At 30.6% G+C, this 25,010-nt stretch overlaps 1 pseudogene; it reads left to right on the top strand.

Annotated features, from left to right (window-relative positions):
* Positions 1-9,368: 9,368 nt before the first annotated feature.
* On the top strand, positions 9,369-11,814 carry LOC114180596 (annotated as a pseudogene).
* Positions 11,815-25,010: the final 13,196 nt, after the last annotated feature.

The following is a 25,010-nucleotide window of genomic DNA, read 5'->3' on the forward strand; positions in this document are numbered from 1 at the left end:
ATGGTTTGTTTCATATACCTTCATGAAACCATTGTGCTACCACATGTGAATAAACATGTTGCTTGTAATCAACCATTGTGACATTGTGAGAATATGTAAAATAACATGCATATACATAACCCATTGGTCTAAATCTGATGAAGGCATAACCACCTCCTTAGAAGCTCCCTCAAGAAGGATCACTAGAAGCATGTCTAGAGGGGAGTCTTCTATTCCATCACCTTTATATTTGTTTTGCATTACTTTAGTTTGAATTCCCTAAGTTGGTTTCTAGTTGATTTATTTTGGTTGACTTGTTGACTTTGATCCAAAGTTGACCTTTGACCAAGATTAGATTAACTTAAACCAACATGTTAATCCTTATTTGTCTTGTTTGTAGGTAATTAAAAGAAAGTAGAGCATGGCTAGGTGGCACTTGGTGATTGGAGCACTTGGATGAAGTGGAAGAGAGAGGAAAGCAAAAAGCATAAAGCAAAAGCAAAAGTAGACATGTACCTTGTCTCCTTTTGCCTTTGTGGTTTATGCCTTAGAAGGTCACTTGGTCTCCTTCCTCTTTTGGCCTAGAATCCTCATGGGAATGCCTCCACCAATCATCTCCCTTCACTTGGCCAAGACTCACTCTCACATTAGGTTTAGGGTTTGCTAGTTAATCCTTTTTCATGTTTTTGTATTTGCTAAAGGACCCCTATGAACTCCTATTTAAAGGGTGCTCCTTGTCTTGTAAAAGGGTTGATCATTTTGTTATAAACTTTGTGCATTCAGCCACCAATTTTCGTGAGCTCTCCTTCCTAGAAGTGAACTCACCTTTGCCTTATCTTGCTTGCAAGTGGCGGCACCATCACTCATCTCTAGGGCTTGGTTGGCTTAGATCCCCCCCTATGAGTGGCGTGCTTCTTCCATTCTTCATCTTCTATGCTTTCCATTTTTATTGTTTCTTCTTTCATTTTGCTCTTTAGTGTTGTTATTGCCGTGTGTGTTTAAGCTTGAATCGAACTCTCTTCTTCCTCTCTTGAGCTTTGTGAAAGGAACCTTCACATCTAGATAGCTTGCTATCTTAATGTCCAATGGAGATTTCACTTAGCTTTCTTAAACAACTCACACCATATTCAATAATCTTAAAAAGAAATAAGATAATCCTTCATCATATATATATATATATATATATATATATATATATAATATTTTTAATGAATTTTTTCAAATAGAGCAAACAACTACTTAAAGCTTTTGACTATATGCCAGTCGTATTAGTGTTGATTCTGAAGTGAGTATTTACTAAAGTTTTATATGAAATAATATGATAAATAAAACAACACAAAAAGAATTGTTTTTAAAGTTGTCACTCCAACTTAATGTATTGGAAACTTGGATAAATGTGTCATTAGATGATTTGTAATTTGGCAGGAAAGATTGCACAAGGAAGGTTTTCATTTTAGTTCACAAAAGATTATACGAGATTGCACAAGAAGGTTGGTTTTCAATTTTGTTCACAAAGAAGTTTATGAATGTAACATCCCATTTAATAGTTTTTCACGCTATCAAACAAAATATTATATTATGATCAAGCATAGCAGATAGTAGAATTGAAAGTTATATATACACATAAGTATATAATGTTGGTACAGTCATCCAAAATTTTGCCCTAAGAAAATCCTGGAAGGCAAGAGTAGATGCATAAAAACGCCTAAACTACTCATCAAGTTAAAACTCCACAAAATCTGGCCCAAAACTACTACAGCAGTGAGTAAGGATCAATTCCTTCTCAGAAGGGGGGTGTCATCATCTGGATTAGGCTCTGCTCACACCAACGGTAGGTGATCATTGCAAAGGAGAACACACAAGGACAAACAACATAAACAAAAGGGTGAGCTAACTGAAATAAGAGAAAATAATACAAAACACAACATAACATCATTCATAACACAAAGTTCAATAGCTAAAAATTCTAGACTCGATATCTGGATTGTGTAAGCGACATTGGAGCTCTTGGTGGCTTGCACCTGTAACGGTTCCCAGACTTTGCAGAGTCTGGACACAAGGAGTTATCACCCGACCGTTCCCAGGGTAAGTCCCCTTTGCGTCTAGGACTGGATCAAGTCCAAAGACTAGGACCTCCTGCTACTCCCCACGACATAATCCATTGTACTCTATCTGAGCGTGAATGATTATTGGAGTTTCAAGATACCAACCAATATGGATTCCACACGTCATTACACACACTAAAAAATTCACTTGAATTTCCCTTGAAATTCTATTCCAGCCACCACTCTATATAACTCATATTCATCTAATTTCATCACACAATACATTAATAATGACATTTCAAGCATATAAGAACTTCCTTGCACAAAACCACATTAAAACATATCATTTGACTCTCTAAAACAGAAGCTAAGGTGCCCCACTGCAGTGACTCTCGCTTAAGCTAGACAATCTAGCCCAGGCGAGAAGCCATCTCGCTTAGGCGAGCCGATCTCACCTAGGCGAGGCTCGAACAGTGGCAAAGGTTAGAAACTGGGCGAACTCTCGCTCAGGCTAAACTGGCTCGCTTAGACGAGAGTATCTCTCGCTTAAGCAACTCCAGCTCGCCTAGGCGAGACTTCGCGCAGTATCAGGGGTGGGTTTTTTTGGTAGTTTCGCTTAGGCGAGAACCACCTGCCTAGGCGAAAATACCAGGTGGCTCCACTGTTTTCACATGCAAGAACACTGATTTCAGGGCAAACAATGATCACACACTCACACATGCGTTTCAAGCATCAATCCAGCACACCAAACTTCATACAAACATGATTCACGGCTTAAATGAAAAGAATTTCGGTTAGCTTCCCTTACCTCTATAATTTGCTTACAAGCAAGACCCCCTTTCACAGTGAACATTTCCAAGCACGACTTAGGAAGCTGAAATGAGGTTCATAGGGTGAGAATGTGATCTTTATCCAATTTTTGGCATGAACATGGTTCCAGAACTCGAAATTGAAGGGAATTGAGAAGTTGAAGTTAACTTACATGGAAGAGAGGGAGACTTGATTAGGGAAAAGCTTCCGCCCTCGTTTTTGGTTTGTTTGCTGCTGCAAAAATGAGGAAGAATTAGGTTGGAAATTGAATTCCTGGCTTAGAGAGAGGGAAGAGGAACATAAATGGTGAAAGTTTGGAGTGGTAGTGAACTGGTTGTGAGAGTGGTAGTGGAGTTTAGAGAGTGTGAATTAGAAAGAAGAAAGAAAAGGGAAATGAAAGTGGGGTCTCACAATGAAAGTTTGCAATTTTTTCAAAAAAAATTGCATGTTGAGCAGTAACACATTTGCACTGATTAAAATGAAGAAAAACAGCAAGGAAGAAAAGAACAAGTGCTGGAAAACGAAAATGGAACCTAAAACAGATTTGCACCAATGAAGCAAGGAGTACTACAAGATGAATCAATGGAGATTCATGTAGCCTCAATGTCAAACAGTGGAGAGCAACAAGAACATGAAAAAAACAGCAGCAAAAGTGAAGAAAACAGTGGAGAAGAGAGACAAAACGGAAATTGAAACAAGAGACAAGTATGGACCAAGAACCTTACCCAAACCAAGAGGATGGATGCACCAAAGGCTTGGATGGCTCTAGATACCAATTGATGGACGTCTTTGGTGTAGGAGAGGAAGGAGATCCATGGAAGACACCAAAAAGAAGATGAAATGCAGCGGAAATGAAGATAAGAGCAAGAAGAGCTCTAGGCAATGGAGGTTTTTGGTGAAGATGATGAGTAGAAGTGGAACTATGGTATGGAAGGTGGCTAGAGGAGATGAAGGAGAATGTTAGCCATGTATGCTCTCAAAATAATAGAAGAGTGGAGTGATCTCAACACAAACATTCTATTAGAAATTTCAAGAGTTAAAATGTACAAATGGTCTACTTTTAGCTTTTATATGTGAGCCTAAAAGCTAGGCTAATTCTTAGCCCTTAGATCAAGCTTGGAGGAGAAGCTTTAATTATCACCCTTGGATAGTGGCTTGGAGAAGGAGACATCTTCCTAGCCTTTGGATGAAGACTTGGAAAAGAAGACACTTTTTTAGCCCTTGGATGAAAGAGGCACATGGGTGGAGTGTGGACTTGGCTCCATGGGATGCATGATCCATGAGGAAGTCATGGCCTAAGGGAGACTCTTAGTGGGCCAAGCCCATTTGTACATGTAACACCTATTGAAAACAAAGCCCAAATATTGGCCCAATTTAAAATCTATTCTACTGGGCTTTGATGCACTTCTTCAAGTCTTGTTGATTTCTTTGGCCCATGAAAATAATGTGACAAGACCATTAGATTTGTGTCCATCTATTAGGAGACCCATTTGAATCTTCTTCATCATACTTCTTGTTATTGGGCCTTTTAATGGGCTTGGGCTTGGGCTTGGGCTTGGGCTTGAAGGTGCAATTGGGCTTTGTGAGGTCACATCAGAGTTGCCCAGTTTGAAAGTTTTGAATTTGTTTTAGGATACAAGACGTGTTTAACGACATGAAGAGCTTAAAAGAAGATGAGGACTTCCAAAGTTGCCCCTAGTTTGAGAGTTTAGATTGGCCTTAAGGTGCAAAAGTGTGTTTGGCTTGCCTCAATTATTGGTGGCATGATGAGGTTGAAAAATGATGGGAAACTTTAAAAGTTGCCCCAATTTGAAAGTTTGAATTTCAACATGGGATGGTTGATAAAGATAAACTAAGGAGTTGCCCCAGTTTAAGAGTTTGGGATCAGATCCAAGACACCACAAGTGTTTGGGCTTACCGTACCTTATGATGTGACTTTGTCAGCCAAGTTAAAAAGATCTCCCATTTTGAAATGAATGGTTACAAGGTATTGTAAATGGAGAAATTGCCCTAGTTTGAATGTTGAAGTGAGAGAAAGTGATAATGGTAAGAAAATGGATTGGTCTGAATTTAAGCTCAACAAGAAGGCGAAAAAAAGTGACTTCTTCGGGATGAAATAAAGGTGAAATCCATGAAGAATTCAATGAAAGAAAGGGATGCCCCATGTTTGACAGATTATTCATGCTGATTTTGGGGCTTTTGTAACTTACTAAAAAAAGGAATTGCCTCAATGTTTGAAAGCAAATCTCAGAACATGTTTTTATTCAACTTTTTTTCAACCATTTTTTCAATTTCTTTTTTTTAGGAGAAACTGGTGACATGTTAAAACACTTTTTCCTTTAAATTCAAACTTACGAAAGATAACAACAAACAATCCTTGATTTGTGTGGACTTTATGAACCTTGTAATGTGGTTGAGGTTGATGGGTATGAAAGAAAATGGATACCAAAAGGTCCAAAAGAGTGATGTGATGGTTATTTTGGAACAAGGGCCTTTTGAATGGTGTTACCCCAAACGTTTCTTCAATTTCTCTTTGTTCACCATTTTTCTTTTTTCTATTTTTCTTTGAATTTTCATTCTTTTTCTCCAAATATTGTTCTTCTTTTTGTCCTTTTCTTAATATGACAAAATCATCTTCTTTCTCTTTTTTTTTTGTCTTTTCAAAAATTTTTATGTTTTGTGTTGGTGAGGGTGACCCTTGTTCAATGTAACTTTCAAAGAAAATTTTGTTTTACTTTATTAGGCTCAAATTGGGTAGCAAAGGATGATAGTTTCATTATTTTTTTTTTGGGAAGGAAAAAAAAAGAAAAAAAACGGCCACACATCATTTCAAATTGTGATTGTTTTAGTTTCAAAAGTTTTAATGCTTGGGAAAAGATTTTTATTCATGCGATAACTTGCCCCTAGTTTTTGTTGATTTTTTTTTATTTTTCTTAGACCGCCCAAAAGGGCTTTCGGTCTAAAGACTTTTCTTTCATTTTTTTTTTGTTTTTTTTTGTTCTGAGATTTGCTTCCATTCAATGTACAAAAGTGCCCCCATTACATGTAGGGAAGGTATTACCACCCTACAACATCCGTTCTAAGACGATACCTTTAATCAAATATGCAAAATATATGTGATTTTTATAAATTTTTATTTTCCCCAAAAATAAAAATAAAAGTGTATAAAGAAACAAAAATATATATTTTAACTTTTGGGCCTGACGTGAATTAACCTGGGTGCTACGTATTTCCATTTAAAATGGAAAATCATGGACCACGTAGTCTAGACAAAAAGACTATTTTGAAAATACTTTTGAAATATTTTGGATTTTTGGAAAGTGAACCCGACAAGGATTGACCTCGGTCCTACGTATCTCCATTACAATTAGGGATCACGTAGTTCTTTAGAAAACATTTGTCAGTAGAACATTTTTATAGGACATATTTGTGAGTAGAAAAGATTTTAATTTTAGTGCTATATTTGTTAAAAACCTAAATTATGAATATAAAAAGATGTTTTCAATAATTTTATAATAACCAAATTAGAAATATATGCAAAGTGATTTTAAAATATAAAATTAATCGAATTAGAAATGTATATAAAGTGATTTGAAATATTAAAATAACCAAATTGGAAGTGCATCCAAAGTAGTTTAAAACATTAGAATAACCAAATTAGAAGTGCATCTAATATGGGTTTAGAAATATTAAAATAATCAAATTAGAAGTGCATCCAAAGTGAATAAAAATATTGGAATAACTAAATTGGAAGTGCATCCAAAGTGGTTTAAAATCTTAATAATAATCAAATTAGAAGTGCATCTAAGGTGGTTTAAAATATTAAGATTACCAAATTGAAAGTACATTCAAAGTGATTAAAAATCTTGAAATAACCAAATTAAAAAAACATCTAAAGTGATTTTAGAGTCTTCAATTAACCAAATTGGAAGTACATCCAAAGTGGTTTTAAAATCTTAAAATAAGGATAACAAAGTTAAAATATTAATAAAATAAGTGTTGTGAAATTGAAATAAAAGCTTATCTTAAAAATGAAAAAAAATGTGCAAGTAATGAATCCTAGAGGTGCAAGCAGTAAATAATAAGCTAAAGACACGGGGTGTAACTAATGAAATGTGGGGTGCAATGGACAGAAATGGCCAGACCTAAATTTCTCTTGCTACAAACCCTAACACACCAAAGGTTTCACCTTCTCCCATGTCACGTGAGGCAGCGTCCCTTTCCATCACCGTCGTGCCACGCACTGCCCCCCCCCCCCACGTCGTACCGCCACTTCACACTGCCACCCCGCACTACCATCGCCGCTTGCCATGGTTGGAAGAACAAAAGAAACCTCTTTTCCTCTTCTTCGCAAATGCTAGGGTTTCTTTCATCATCTTTAGCCTCCACTACGCAAGAGCAACAGAGGTGCCGTCGCGGTCCACCTCGAGTCCGACCAAGGTTGTCGTTCGTCACCGCACTTGTGTCCAGAGTCGCATCCTACACCGCTGGCAACCTTCTCTTCTCCATTTGTTTCCTGATTGGAAACCACCATGACAAGACAGTGTGCGGCCATTCCTCCATCTTCGCAACAAGGCTTCCTTACATTCTGCTTTTTATTTCTGTCGTGAGGATGAATTTATGCATTGGATGAAGATAAAAATGGAGGTGAATCTGTGTGAAGAAGAATGGAGGTTGGAGTTGGATTTTGGACTTCTTTTATGCATGTATGAGGATGAAGATTTTGTGTTTAAATGGAGGACGAGGCTCTGTTTGGTGGACAATATGTTGTCTATTATGTGGTGGTGGGTTGTGTGTTTCAAAGGTGGTAATGGCCATGATGAGTGGTGGTGTGTTATGATGGGCGGAAAGGTTTGGTTTGTGGTGTAGAGGGGATGGAGGTATGGATTTTATTATCATGTTCCCGTTATGGAAAAGGTGATGGTGTCCTTGTTAACGGAGGGGAAGAAGAAATATATCAGAAGAGTGTGTTCTGAGTGTGTTTTGGTTATCGGAGAAAGAGAGGTAAAAAAATGGAGATAACTATGGTGATAATGAGTGTTATGGGGAGGATGATGGAGTCTTCTGTGTATACGGTGGAGATGGTGTTCTCGGTATTGTTTTGGTATCTCTCCCTCCTCCTAAAGTGGAGTTTTTTTCTTCAAAGAAAAAAGATCATGATCCCCCTTCTCCGTGGTCCTCCTTGTCCATTTTAATGAAGGTTGTTATCTTGGGTGCAAACCTTGTCACTGTATTTGTCCATGGGTCATGAGGTCATGAGTAATAAATGAATGGTGATGTATCAAAACAATGGAAGCGTGGAAGGATGTCTACAGCCTGAATGTGAGGGTGCGGTTGTGATGTGTGCAAGAAAAAGTGGCATTGGGAAAGATAGTGAAGTGATTTAGTGGAAAAGTGAATGGGTTTTTTAGTGAGAAAAGTGAGTTAGTTGGAAGAAAGAGAGGAAAGGTGGGTGTGACAGAAGAAGATAAATTAAAGATGGGTATGTGAGTTAAGGGATAACTGGTAAGGAGAAGAAAAAAAGAGGGACACATGGCAGCTTCTGAGTGGAGGGATTTTAGGTGTGTAAAAAAAAGAAAAAATAGGGAGTGTGAATGTAGAAACATGGGTTATTATCTTATTTATAAATAGGTTGAAAAGTAACAAAGGAGGTGTCAATAACAGAAGTTGGCTCTTAGTTCATTTGAAAACAGTGGCGGAGTATTATTGATGCAGTTTGAAATTTTTTTTACAATATATATTTTGATTTTTTTTATTATAGATATTTGTATTTTGATTTTATTTTGTTATAAATATTAAATCAAATATTTTATTTCTTTTATAAACATAATAATTAATACTAATAAATAATAAAATATAAAATTAAATATAATAAAAAATAAAGATTAAAAAGATTTATCAAGATATTTTATATTATTTGTTTTCATTATAGATTGTGTTTTTTATAAATTGTTCTCATATTTCATTCTCATTTGTTTTATTTTGTTTCTGAAAAGAAAAAGATCTCTTATTTTTTCTCTTATTTTTTCTCTTATTTCTCCTTTATTCTCTTTCATCCTCGAGGAAGACAAGAAGAAGGTAATTCTTTCGTCTCATTTGGTAGTGAAATATTAATTCAATAATTTATTTAATGAGCCACTTTTATATGTTTATGCCTTGAATTTCTTACAAATTATTCTCATCTTCCATTCTTACCTATTTTCTTTTGATTCTAAAGAGAAAAAGATCAATTATTTTTACTTTCATCTCTCGACTGTTCTCTTCCATCCTCGAAGAAATAAAGAAGGTAATTCTCTTTTATCTCACTTGATAGTGAAATATTAGTTTAATAATTTATTTAATGAGCCTCTTTTATATTAATTTTTTAGTTTATCAACATAGAAGAAAAAATTATTGTACTGTGTGTTTTTTATAATTGAATTTTAAGTGTGGTTTGATTATCATCGAATTTTCTTTTGGTCTTTATGTCTCTCAATTTTTTATTTAGATTATGATAAATCATTTTTTTAGTATTTGTTTTAAATAGGTATATTGATGAAGAATAAAAGAATAGATTCATTTTCTAAATGTGATAAAAGGGAATCTACGCGTGAAGATGAAAACAGGACAAATTCAACTCTTCCAGATATTCTGAAGCATGATACTAATGTTCCAATTGTTCAATCAGAGGAGCCCCCTTTTAAGGTTCAAAAAATTATATGTGAGGAGTTTCATATTAATTCTTTGGAACATGATCCAGGAAAACGTCTTCAAATATGGGAATATCCAATGAGTCAAATAGATGAGATTCAGAGAGCTTATTTAAAAATGCGTCCATATCAAATGCAACTTGAAAACTATCCTTATTCTAAGGAAAAACATCCAAGGAGATTTCAATCTAGTTGGTTTAAAATGTTTCCTTCTTGGCTAGAGTATTCCCCGGCTAATGATGAAGCTTATTGTTTGGCATGTTATCTATTTAGTTCATAGCCATATGGTCGTTTTGGATCAGATGTGTTTACTAAACAAGGTTTAAGATCAATGAGAAAGGTTAATGCGGGAAAAAGATGTGCATTTCTCAACCACATTGGAGATAGTCCTTGCTCACTGCATAACAGTGCAATGAAAGCTTGTGAAGACTTGTTGAATCAATCTATGCACATTAATAACATTATAAATATTCAAAGTTCAGAACAAGTCTGCAAGAATCGTTTACGGCTCAAAACCTCTATTGACACAATTCGTTGGCTAGCATTTCAAGCTTGTGCATTTAGAGGCCACGAGGAAACACCAAAGTCAAGTAATAGAGGTAACTTTCTTGAAATGATTAAACTTCTAGCATCATATAATGATAAAGTGGCACAAGTTGTGTTAGAAAATGCTCCGTATAATGCTAAGTATTTCTCATCATATTCAGAAAGAAATCTTGCACATTTTCTCTAGAAAAGTAAGAAGTCACATTCGAGAAGAAATTGGAGATTCTAAATTTTGCATAATTGTTGATGAAGCACGTGATGAATCTAAAAAAGAGCAAATGGCTATTGTTTTGAGATTCGTAGATAAGGATGGTAATATAAAAGAACGATTTTTTGATATAGTGCATGTTAAGGATACAACAGCCGCCACTCTAAAAAAAGAATTGAGTGTCGTTCTCTCTAGGCATAATCTTGATGTTTCCAATATTCGCGGTCAAGGGTATGATGGTGCTAGTAATATGAGGGGAGAATGGAATGGGTTGCAAGCATTATTTCTCAATGAAAATCCTTATGCTTATTATGTGTATTATTTTGCTCATAGACTACAACTTGCTTTTGTGGCTGCTTCAAGAGAGGTCATTCCAGTTCATCAATTTTTTTCAAATTTGGCTTTTATTGTAAATGTTGTGTGTTCCTCTAGTAAACGTCATGATGAGTTATAAACTATTGAATTAGATGGAATAACTCAATTATTAGAAATGGGTGAACTTGAAACTGGTAAAGGAAAAAATCAAATTGGCACTTTAAAACGAGTTGGTGATACTCGTTGGAGCTCGCATTTTTATTCCATTTGTAGTATGATGAAGCTATATAATGCATCTTGTCTGGTTCTTCAAAAAATTATTGTTGATGGATCAACTTATTCTCAAAGGGGTGATGCTGATGCTGCATTGAATACATTGTCTTCATTTGAGTTCATATTAATTTTACACATGATGAAAGAGATTATGGGAATTACTGACGGTCTTTGCCAAGCTTTGCAGAAACAATCTCAAGATGTATTGAATGCTATGCAATTTGTTTGTTCTACTAAAATTTTGATTCAAAAGTTGAGGGATGATGGTTGGCAAAATCTATTGAAAGGTGTGGTATTCTTTTGTGAACAACATGACATTGATATTCCTGATTTTAATTCTACTTATGTTGCACGTCATAGACATTCTCGACATCAAAAAGATCATGTCACTATGGAACATCATTTTAGGGTGAATATATTTCTTGTTACAGTGAACAAGCAATTGCAAGAATTAAATGACAAGTTTAGTGAGCAAACAATAGAACTTTTAACTCTAAGCAATGCTTTAGTTCCTAAGGATGCTTATAAAGCTTTTAACATTGAGGATATATGCACTCTTGTGAACAAATATTATCCTTTAGATTTTAGTGAGCAAGAAAAGATTAGTTTAAAATTTCAACTTCAACATTTTATTATTGATGCTCCTAACCATCCAGATTTGAAGAATTTATCAACCATGCTTGAATTATGTCAATCTTTGACAGGAACAGGAAGGTCAAGGACATTCTACTTGATTGATCGTTTAATTCGTCTTATTTTAACTCTTCTTGTCTCTACAGCTACAACAGAAAGATCATTTTCTGCAATGAAGATTATCAAAACAAGATTGCAGAATAAAATGGAAGATGAATTTCTTGCCGACAATATGATTATTTACATTGAAAAAGAAATAACTGAAAATTTTAGTTCTGATTCAATTATTGATGAGTTCAGGGATCTGAAGGAATGAAGGGCAATCTTTTAGATATTTGTGATTTCTTTTTTAGTTATCGTTATACTAAGTTATGAATTCATTTTTATTGTGTTAGTGACAATAATGAAATGTATAAATTTTGGATGTATTATTTGGGCTCCCCCAACAATGTTGGTCAAGATCCGCCACTCTTTGAAAAGAGAGGGGAAGGAAATGATGGGATGTTCTCTATAAAAAACAAAAAGATTAATAAAACTTAAAATTAAATTTTTTAACTCCTAATTTAATTAGACAAAAATTGTGATTGAAAGGATGCTTAGATAAAACATGATCAAAATTATGTGTACATAATATTTCAAAGAGATTAAACAAAATATACCTTCATTATTTTTTTTAGCTTTTTAGAATATTTTCCATTTTTCAAGATCTTTCCCTTTTTTTATTTTTAGAAATAATTTTTGATTATCTGGACAAAATTGGGTGTTTACAAAAAGTTTGCGCTAGAAAGTTACATCTCCATACTAGGCCTAGCTTTCTTAGTATAGGTCCATTCAAATAAAAACTCCAATATATATATATATATAAACTAAAATAGATTGTATGTTATCCGGTATGTTTCAAATGTGAATTGCATTGTTCAACAACCCTTGGAAGAAGATTCAAGGAAGGAAATAATTGGAAAGTAAATAGATAGACCTCAGTTGATGTTGAGATGGTTTCTACCACGACCCTTGGAAGAAGACTCTAAAACGAGAGTAGTCCTTACTTAAAACTCACCCTCAAGATAATAAGACTCGAAGAAATAGACAATTTCGTTTTTCACAATTCTTGTCAGAATTTTAAATAACTATCGTCTCTCTTCCTTCTTCTTTTCCTCCCTATTTAGGTTTCTCTTTTCTTTAGGTTAGAAATAACTTTTACTTCCTCTCATGAAATTTATATTTGTAGAAAATGAATTTTTAGTATCTGTTACCTACCCACAATTATAAATTTTATTAATAGTTAATTATAAGAAAAAAATAATTAAAATGAATTGAGCTTCTCAAAGAAGTTAAATTTCTATTTGTAGACTTCAGTCTCGCATCACCATGATCAAGTCTTAGAGTGTCATTTATGTATTTGTGAGTTAATATCATAAATGTTGGTTTGTTTTAGAATCGCAAAGGAACAGTGATGTAATTCTTATTTATTACAAGATATATAGTTGATATATTCATTAAGTCTCTACTAACAAACAAGTTTGAAATGTTGAGAATGAAACTTGGTGTTTAGGACTATTATTTTATTTTATTATTATTTATTTATATTTTTAATAAATAAAAGTTAGTTTCATATTTTTTAAGAATTAAACAAATCCTCATTGAATTCGTTATAAACGTGACCAACATTGTATGTTGTAAATTATTTGATTCCCTTAAAATAGCCAACTCATTTAAAATTCTTCAATTGCTGCAACATAAATAGGTAGAGTTTGATTTTTTTTTTTTTAAAGTTGATACATTTTCATCAATTATTATTATTCACTCTTGCTTATTAATTAATGTTCTATCTTCAACTAATTTGCAAATGAAGAAGCTCAATTGTAAGACATTATTTTGGTTACTCGTAATGTAGTAATATGAATTTTATTTCTGACAAATAGCATTTTTTTCTCTATTTTTTCTGAACCAATGAAAGAAGTAATTTAATAAATACTGTTTTTACATCCAACTATTTATGATAAAAAATTGAATGTTCAAATTAAAATTGTTTCCTCTTATAAAGTAATCTTCCATATGCGTCACTTTTATTATATCTTATTTTAATAAATGAAATACACTATGAACACATATTTACATGATAAACACATATCTAATCATGCATACCACATTTTTATGTTGACAAAATATTTTATTATTATTATTATTATTATCCTTATTTATAAATGAATATAAATAAATCAATTTTTTAAAATAATTTCAAGGTATGTTTCTAAGTTTTTTCAATAATGTTTTATTGATTTAATAAGGACTTAAGTGCAATTATTTTATATTTACTGTAAATTTGAAAAAAAAATTAGACGAGTAATCTCATACATGAGTTTATGAATACATTGATTAGATGAGTATTAGCAAAATATATTTTATGAGTTTGTCGATACACTAATTAGACGACTGTAACAATATACATTAGACGAGTCTGTTCATATATATATTAGACGAGTCTATTAATATACATTAGACTACTCTATCGATTATCTAATTAGACAAGTCTTGTGATACACATTTAGATAAGTCTATCAACACAATGATCAGACGAGTCTAACAATACAAATTAAATGAGTGTGTTAATTAAACAACTCTATTTATGAAGTTAATTAAGAAGATTTTTAAAAATATTATCCACACCTCGGTGAAAAATGTTAACTATTAGGATTAAAAAGAAAAACACACACACCAAAAACTTTTTGGTGGATTTAAATTAACCTCTTCTTTTGTTAAAATAAGATGTTAGTGGATATCAATAAGGGTGATGATCATGATAACTAAAATATTTGAATATTGCAAGAATAATTTATTTTTTTATGAAAATAAGATAATATATCATAAAAAAATGTAATAGGCTGCCATTTTGGCTGTAATAGGGTGGCACAAAATTGGTTTTCAAAATCTGGAACACGTTACTCGTAGGCTGTCATTTTTGCATTAATGATAGGGGTGAGCTTATTTTGGGATATTAAAAAATAAAAGAAAATGATATATATGATAAAAGAAAATTTTATCATTAGATGGTTTGTAATTTGTCAAGAAAGATTGCACAAGGTTTTCATTTTAGTTCACAAAAGATTATACGAGATGGCTTGTAAGTCCACACAAAATTGCACAAGTATATGTAGTTGTCACAAAAAATTGCACGATAAGTATATATAGTTTTGTTTACAAAAAATTGCATAAGAAGGTTGGTTTGCAACTTTGTTCACAAAGAAGTGTATGAAAGTTTGCAATTTTTTCCAAAATAATTGCATGTTGAGCAATAACACATTTTCTTGACTATTCATAGATGTAGACATTGAGGTGTTAAACCACGTTAAAATTTCTTATGTGCTTTTACTTATAGTTCTACTATTATTTATGGGTGTGCTTATGCTGAAGAGATTATATTCTTATTGCGTGATTCCTAACAATTGGCGGTGGTGGCTCTTTATTGTAAAGCCTAACCTGGAGAGAAAAGAGAAGAGGGGAGTATGTTAGTTCTATCATGAATATGTTTGCCCCTTCTCCTTAAGCATGAAAAGCGTATGTTGGTTGACAGTATTCTACCTTTATTTTTTCCTGTTTCTTGCTTTCCAACCTTCTTTTCTTGTGAAACAAAATTTAAATAGTGATAAAAGTCTGGCGAAATTATGATAGAGTGGATGCCTTTTCTTTGTTTGAGTTTTATCTTGAGTGTGAACTTCAAGTGACGTCTCCGCTTCAATAATCTCAGAACCTTCTTCATTCATCTCTGTTTATTCTCATCCAATTGGCTTAAGTTTTCAATTGCTTAAGTCTTGAACCCCGTAATTCGCAATTTCCATTTACTTTCAAATTGTTTCCTTCTTTAAGTCTTCTTGAGGTGTTATCATTGTGTTTTTATTTAATCGAAATATTTTTGAATCTAAGTATATCTAGTTTACTTGATTTTCATAGTCGAATTGAACAATGCAATTCGCATTTGAACCACACTTGATAGTTTACAATGCATTTTAGCTTGTATCAATAATGCCCCTTTATACAATTGAACAATGCAATTGTTTCTTTCATTTTTGGCCAAAACAAACAATTGTTACAAGGGATAATTTCTCTCATAACACTTATTAATTAACGGTTTAAACTTTTTTTTAACAAAATCACTACTAAAATGGACTCAATTACCATTTGAAGAATCAATAATTACAAAATCTTATAATTCAATAATTTTTTTAATATGAAATATCTTTTTTTTTTTATAGTGGATACTAAGTGAATTAGAATTTTTCACTATTTTTTTCAGTAAAATATAATTATTTTCATTTTATCTTCATTATTATTTTAATTGATATTTTAAATATTTTTAAAGTTCTCTTTTAGTATATTAACTCGTTGTTTTTATAAAAATCAGCATGACTTTAATACTTTTGTATTACATTTTGACTTTAACAAATTAATGGATATAGGTTTTGAAAAATTGGTATATAAAAACTAAGATCAAAATATTTAATTCAGAAGGTCACACCAGGTATTAAAAAAATAATAAGAATGATACATATAAAAAGACATAAAAATTAAGCAAATTTATTTTATCAAAATATTAAACACTCTTAATACAAGAGAAAATTATATTTATTTTATTGTTTGCTAGCTATAATATTTTGCAGTTTTCAAAACAAAATTGGATTTATTTTCGATTGTTAGATTGAACTTTACTCTTTTTCTGCGATGAAGTATATTTTTCGTATCACAAATTCATATATTTTGTTCACATTCTCTTATTTAAACAAACGAAAGAAAGTGAAAAGTATAAAAAGATGGATATAAAAAAAATAACAAAAAAGAGCAATCCTGTATTTTATGGTTTCAAATCTTTGGAAAGCAATATTTAAAATTTAACTTTAATGTCTTCAAAATATTTGAAATCACAAGTTTTACTTTCTATCTGTTTGTATTTATTTACATTACTTATTTAAACCTATTATAAATAGAAAAATTACACTATAAGTTTCATATTTTTTTACTAGAATGTGTATATACGTGCACAGTTAAAAAAATTTTAATATGAAAAGGATTTTAAAATAAAAAATAATTGTTCATAAAAAGATATATAAAAGAATAATAAATAAAACAAAAACATGATCAGTTTCTAAAGATTGGGGTACTACTACATTCGTATCGACAAAATTAGCGATACAATGGTATTGATAGTAATAACAGTGAACATCTTGATAGTAGTAATGACAATGGTGCATTAGTTTAAGATAAAGAAGAAAGTAGGTTTCGTTTTTTTGAGAGAAAAAAGAGAGTAGATGTGAGATGAAGAAAAAACAATTTGTAACCTAGTTAGAGAAGAAGAATAGCAGAGATAGTTTTTAACTTATCTATGCTTTTACCTTATTAATACTTTTGCCATAAATATGTCTCACATTTGTTTTTTGTTTCTTCATTTCTTCATGTATGGTTTAACCTTAAATTTTTATATTCTTAGGAGTTAAATGAGACTTTAAGTAACATTTTTCTATAATTTTTATTCACGATAAAGGTTACAATTTCAAAGTTATGGATGAATATAATTCTTTACTGATTGAATCTGACATAAGACCGTTAGCTTTTATTGATCCAGAAAAAAGTGAGTTATTTGGTACACTTTTTTACTAGAGCTTTTATGGTGATTAAGTTCTTTTTATTTTAGATGTTTTTATTTTCTATTTATAAAAGTTATATGCTTAACACGAAATAAATCTCAATTAGATTTGAGTTTCTCACCATCATATACACGCTATCATATTATATATATATATATATATATATATGTATATATATGTATGTATATGTATGTATATATATATATATATACATACATATACATACATATATATATATATATATATATATATATATATAATATGATATATGATATGTTGTGACTTATCTATTCTTTCATGAAATTTGTGAATGAGTGGTTCACTTCTTTCATCACCGGTTGTATTTGAAAGCTATTCTTTTTTCTTAATGTCCTAATTCTTCTTTACATTTTTTCTGCGTGTGTTTAACCTTCACTGTTTGTGTGACGTAATATTTAGTATTTATACACTAAATACTAAATTATAGAAAATAAAAGTTGCGACACATTATATTAGTTTTATAATATTTTTTATTTACTATTTTTCTAGTTGAGAAAATTTAACATTAAATTTATTGTGTTATCTTGAATTTTTATAATTTTAGAGTGGTGTTATTAAATATTGTTTCTGTAGAAAAGTAACATTTGGTTGAAATATGTAAGGCCCAGTTTCTGCCCTAAAGTTTTAAGGGTTGCCTTAAGCTATTGGGGCTAAGGGTTGGCCCAAGGGATAAAAACAAAGTCTGCCCTAATTGTTCAGTTGTGCACTTTTTAGAAACTACACTCTTGGTGCTTAGAGCCGCAACCGTTGCTCCGCTAGGGTTCAGTCTTGGAACTCAGTCACTCTTGTTCGAATCTGTTTCTTCCATGTAAGTTGCATCCCATCCCATACCTTCTTGTTTAGCTATGTTGCTTCGAATCATAACTAGAGTCGTGCTAAGTATTTTCGTGTCGCTCTGTCCTTGTGTTCTAGTTCACTAAGTCGCCCTAGAGCTGCTGCGTTTATCTGTTGACACCTAGGAATCCAACTGTGGCGAGACCTGATAATCTCGCCCAAGCGAGCCAGTCTCACCTAGGCGAGATGAACAGGGACTCGCCCAAACCCTTTTACGCAAAAGGTCGCCCAGGCGACCAACTCAATTTTTGAGCGAGCGAGCATCTCGCCCAGGCGAGAAGGGTCTCGCCTAAGCGAGATCCCGCGTTGGTTTCCTAATGCTTTTTCGAGCCTTCGCCTATGCGAAGGAAGCTCGCCTGAGCGAGCACGTCTCGCGTGAGCGAGACCCTTTAGCCTGAGCGAGGGGTTGGGCGAGACAGTGCGCTATTTGGATACTTATTTGTTCTTGGATGATGAGTATTTGTTTGGGTATGAATGTTATGATGAGAAATATGTATATAATGGATTGCTATGTATGCGTGACATAATTCATGAATGGTGGATGATGGATATTGTGGGAACTTGACATGTGAAATTTACGAAGGGGTTGGAATCAAAGAGACATGATATTGATATGAGATGAGGCCCTATACTCATGGGATGGTAATGACCAATGCTATGGATTCAACATGTGATACGAATGAGGTGTTATTTTCAGAGGTTGACATGGAATTTTTAAGCATGATTGGTGTTCTCTTATTGTTGACTTAGGATTGTTGGGTCCGTGTCAGTGTGTAATTCCTTAGAGTCTCTAGGTGAGACCTCTGGGGTTGCTCTTTAGTGGTCGGGACGTAATTCCATGGCCCCTATTAGTGGGTGTCCATGGTGGTGCCCCATCTGTATAACTAGGTAAGGATTCAAGGTAGGGATTGCATCCTGACACTCTAAGGAGCCAGTTAGTCTCACTTAGAGCGGACTGACTCCTGTGGTGAGAGTAGCAGGAGGCCTGAAATTCATTAAGGGATAACCTTGTGATGAGGGAAATTGATTCATTGTAACACTTGTAACACATAACTCGGGGGTGAGCAGCTCGGGAGTGAGCAAAGGTATCCACCACAAATGCAAGCATCCGCTGAATCCGACCAGGCTATACGTATCTGGACGAGTCGAGTCGTGTCGTAGTGTATTTCTTGAAGGTCATAACATGCTTGGATGTTTTGGATGTATGTTTTGGTGAAACTTTATCTGATTTGATCGCATGGATGAAATCTTTAGCACTCTAGCTTACCCTACTTTCTTTGTTGTGTGTTCTGCTGTGTGGTACTCTCTTTTGCGATGATCATCAATTTTTTGGTGTGAGCATATGCGAGGAACACTCGTGGGCAACAGGGAGGTGATGGTTCCGCCGCATAGTCCACGTGGACTGGACTTTAGTTTCTTTTAGGCTTTCTTTAGGGCTACGACCCATGTATTTCTTTGTCCTTGGGTTTATATACTTTTGGTAAAACAGTTATCCTTTTCTGTTGGCATCGTGGTGTGCCTAGTGTTGTAGGGGTGGCGTTAAGGACCCCAGGACTGCATTGTTAGACTTTTTATGTGTGGCGTTTCTTTTAATTACGCATACTAATTAAATGGGACGTTACAAAATATATGTCAACAAATATTTTCATATATTTTTTTAGTTGAGAAAATTTAACATTAAATTTATTAAATGTTATCTTGAATTTTTATAATTTTATGGTGTTGTTAAATACTATTTCTAGAGAAAACTAACATTTGGATGAAATATATGCCAACAAATATTTTCATATAATAATTTATGTAATTTAAATTTGTCAAGTCAATTAGACATTACTATTATTTTTTGTGTATGGTTTAACATTAAATTTTTATATTCTTAGGGGTTAAATGAGATTTTATAATTTTTACTCACAATAATAAAAATTATTGTGATGGCTACTTTGGGATTTGTGTTAAGGTGATAGAAGAAAATTAAATAAAAAAATTTGTCTTATGTTCTATCTATGCTTTGGTAGTTATTAAGGCATTATTGATGCTTTAGCCAAATTTGATAGTCTTAATTATCGCATTTTTGGATTAATGTCTTGTGCACGTGCTATTTCTTGCAACATTTCATTACTTATATGATAATCAAAATCAGTTCTATTATATGTTTTCCTTAAACAATGCAAATTAATGATCAAAAATATTATTTCAAATATGTTTTCATTTAATAGAAATATGATTCCACCATTTCTAGTGCATGTTTTCAAAGTTAAGATTTGTTGAGAGCAAGAGACGTAATAAATATCTTTCTTTATGTGTAAGAAGATACTATCATTAGTGAAAAAATATTTAACTAAGTATATTTTAAAAAAATTATAATTTGTTGAAATATATTTTTTTTTATTTTTAAGGAAAGTAAATCTAAAGGTTAAAGAAATGCATTTTAAAAGAATCTAAGTATTTTGTTATAAATTTGAATTTAAAAAAATTAGATATACTTAAATCTTTATATTTATTGACTTCTCTATATGTTTTTGTTTTTATTTACGGAACATTATATATAAGATTCTCAGTTAAATCTAACACTTTGGACTTAATCTCATGATAAACTTAGTTGTCTCTTTTGTTAGTGATTTAATAATTGTGAAGCCAATTATGATGTTTGTATTCAGTAACGGACCAACTAAAAAGTTCATAGTAAGATACTTGTTTGGGCAACAATAATATTTATTGAATAAGTATGACCATGTGTATAAATTGTAAAAATAACATATAGTTATTTGTAAGCAAATTATGGTGTTTGTATTCAGTAATGGACCAAATAAAAAAGTTTATAGTAAAATACTTGTTTTAGGCAACAATAATATTTAATTGAATAAGTATGACCATGTGTACAAACTGTAAAAAAAAAATAATTATTATTTGTACACAGACAACAATAATACTGAATTGAATGAGCATCACCATGTGTACAAAATGTCTATGGAGAAATACAATTACCATATGTACAAAATCTTACAAAAAAAATATAAATAATTGTATACAGAAAAACACTTACGTCTTTCACCACACGACCATATGTACAAAATATCACCAAGGATAACACAGTTATTTGTTCACATGTCTTTCACTAGTAGTGTGGTACACAACTATGTGTACAAAATATCACCAAGGAAAACACAGTTATTTGTTTACAAAAAACACTTACGTTGTCACTACTAATGTGGTATTGAGGTACTATTTAACATGTGCTTTCATGATATCAGTGAACGTTGAGTTACGAACATTAATAGCTTATTAAGAGTAACTATATACTGTTGTTATGGGAACATGGATTTGGGTTGTATGGATCGCATCTCAAACTTTGTTTCTTTTTTTTAATGTTTCTTATTCAAGATAACTGATTCTGTGCAGATCTAAGGTATATTAAAATCTTTTTTTTTTCTTCATTCAATTTAAACTTTCATACTCTTATAATTTTATTGTGTCAATTCTTTTAAGCAACTAACAAATTATTAGATGAAAATCATACAATATTATTTAAAACTTTGAATTCCTTAAAACCGTGTTATGTTATTTTTTTTTTATACAAAAACAAAATATTTAAAATTTTCATCTATCTAATTCTAAAGCTTTAAAATATTAGTTATGTGAATTCACATTTGGACAATAATAATATGTTACAATTTCATTTGTATCTATTTAAAATATAATTCTATAACAAAAATCTTTGGAATGGAATTGAAAAGTTGAATTTTTTAGAAGTATTTATCCTATTAAATTTTACTAAATTTATCTTTCTTTTAAAATAACATAAAATTCACATAGATCTTTTTAAATTATATAATATTATATTTGTTTAAATATATATATATATATATATATATATATATATATATATTAATTTTAAAATATCTTATTTATAAGATTAAATTTCCTTAATTTTATAAAAATTTCCTTACGTGTAATTTACTCTATATTTTTATATATTTCTTTTATATATCACATATTTATAAATATATATATATATATATATATATATATATATATATATATATATCAATTATTTAAAAATTGAAATTATTTTTAGGAAAATAAAAGTTAAATATTATAAGTTGTTTTTCCTCTATTTTTTTAAGTTGGGTGAACCAATTTATTATTACGCTATTATGTTATTAATATTATATTTCAAATTTCATTTCAAATCGTGTTTTAAAAATAAATTTACCTATTATCATTTTTGAAATGATCTAATATATTATCGATCTATTTGTAATTGACAACTAATTTTAAATGTCACAATTAGGAATGTAAAAAAATTCGTACTCGCAAATATTCATGGATAAAACCCGAAACTAATTTATGACAGTGATTTATTTTATTTTATTTGCATGTATGATGAAATATTTATTTTTTAAATAATTTTGTAAATATCCGCGGATATAAAAAAATAGGCGGATACCCATATAACGGATACCAGAATGATATGGGTACGGGTACGGGACAAATATTTATCTAGTGGGTAGGGTACAAGAGAGCTACTACTAGTATCCTCTTCGCCCCGTTGACATCCCTAGTCACAATACCGAACTAATTATGTATTACTTTTTAAACGTTATCATTGAAATTTTTTTGCTTACATCTAAGCCAATTATCTATCTATATATGTATAGATCTTATTTATCAATCTATGTATTTATTCAATTTATACATTTTTAAGTTTATATATATCTCTTTATTCGTAAACTACAAATATTCAATACATAGATATAATTCAACCCTATGGGACGATTTTTGAAGTATTTCTCTTTCCTTTTCAACTTTTAGGATTAATTAATAATGTGACACTCTTTCATTTTTACTTCAATAGCTATTCCGATAATTCCACGAAAATTATCCAATAATATTTGAATATATAAATTGAATAAATACATATATTATTTTTGTTTAATTTTATATACATAGAATTTGGAAGATTACAAGATAATATATAATTTTTTATTTTTGTTTAATTTTATATATATATATATATATATATATATATATATATATATATATATATATATATATATATATATATATATATATATAATCTTCAAAGATTACAAGATAATATATCATATTTTATTTTGTATAATTTTATATGTATAAATCTTTATAGATTAGAAGATAATATATCATGTTTTATTTTGTTTAATTTTATATGCATAGAAACTTAGAAGATTACGAAATAATATATCATGTTTTATTTTGTTTAATTCTATGTATAGAATCTTCGAAGATTACCAAATAATATTTCATGTTTTATTTTTGTATAATTTTATATGTTTGGAATTGTCGAAAATTACAAGATAATATATCATATTTTATTTTAGTTTAATTTTTTATGTATAGAAACCTCGAAGATTACAAGATAATATATCATGTTTTATTTCATTTAATTTTAAATGTATAGAATATGGGTAGATGATGAGATAATATGTCATTTTTCATTTTTTTAAATTTTATGTATACAAAATCCTCGAAGATTACAAGATAATATATCAAGTTTTATTTTTTTAAAATTTTATATGTATAGGATATTCGAGTATTACAAGATAATATATCATATTTTATTTTTTAAAAAAGTTTTTATATATAAAATCTTCGAAGATTACAAGATAATATATCATGTTTAGTTTTATTTACTTTTAAATGTATAGAATATGGGAAGATTACAAGATAATTTATCATGTTTTATTTTATTTATTTTACGTATATAGAATTTTTGAAGATTACAAGATAATATATGATGTTTAGTTTTGTTTAATTTTAAATGTATAGAATATGAGAAGATTACGAGATAATTTATCATGTTTTATTTTTGTTTTATTTTATATGTATAAAATATTCAAAGATTACAAGATAATATATCATGTTTTATTTTTGTTGAATTTTATATGTATAGAATCTTCAAAGATTACAAGATAATATATAATATTTAATTTAATTTAATTTTATATGTATAGAATCTTAGAAGATTACGAGATAATATATCATGTTTTATTCTATTCAATTTGACATGTATAGAATTTTCTAAGATTACAACATAATGTATAATGTTTTATTTTTGTATAATTTTATATGTATAGAATCATCAAAGATTACAAGATAATATATCATGCGTTATTTTGTTTAATATTATATATATAGAATCTTGGAAGATTACGAGATAATATATCTTGATAGGAACGAACCACTTTGATAGAAACCTTGACATAAGACACTTCAGACATTTAATGTTCAAAGTCACTTTGAAATATTTTCATATGATTGTGTTTGCAATTTCAATTCATGAAATGCCAATTAAATACTTTTTTTATGATCTATCCATCTATTTTTATACTTTTGCAAGTTAAATGAAACATAAAAGTTTTTCATCATCTTCTATTCGAGTTGAAAGCCCCGATTCCAAAAGTTATTTTATTATTAACTATATCAATTATACATAGTTCATATTTTCTTGTCTAATGTGTGAATATATATAGTTATTATATATCTTGTTGTAAGAATTCATGTTTCTACTATTGTAATGATCCATATTTGTTTTTTCTAATACTAAAGAGAAAAGTGGTTTTAATGTTGTAGCAATCACATATGAGTTATTGGACAAAAGGTAACATTTTGGAAGTTGAAAAGTTATACTAATGAATGTGTTGTTCTATTAAAAGATAATTCTCAAAATCTTCTCATCCAACTTTACTAATGCAACTGAATCAGGTTATTCTCATGAAAAAAAAAATGAGATGAAAAGTATATTTTCTCAAGTGATTTTAGGGTTTTTACATTTTTTATCTTTTTAATAAACATGATGATAAATTTCTTATTTTTAATAAACATGATCTTATAATTGAGTTTCTTCTTCTGCAACCTCAGTTGAAGACAAAATATTAATGAGTAATAATAATTGAAGAAAATGTATCAACATTAGAAGAATGAAAAAGAACATGCAAACTCTACCTATTCATTCTTCAGTAAC

This window comes from Vigna unguiculata, chromosome 4 (genome assembly GCF_004118075.2).
Source record: "Vigna unguiculata cultivar IT97K-499-35 chromosome 4, ASM411807v1, whole genome shotgun sequence".
Taxonomy (NCBI): domain Eukaryota; kingdom Viridiplantae; phylum Streptophyta; class Magnoliopsida; order Fabales; family Fabaceae; genus Vigna; species Vigna unguiculata.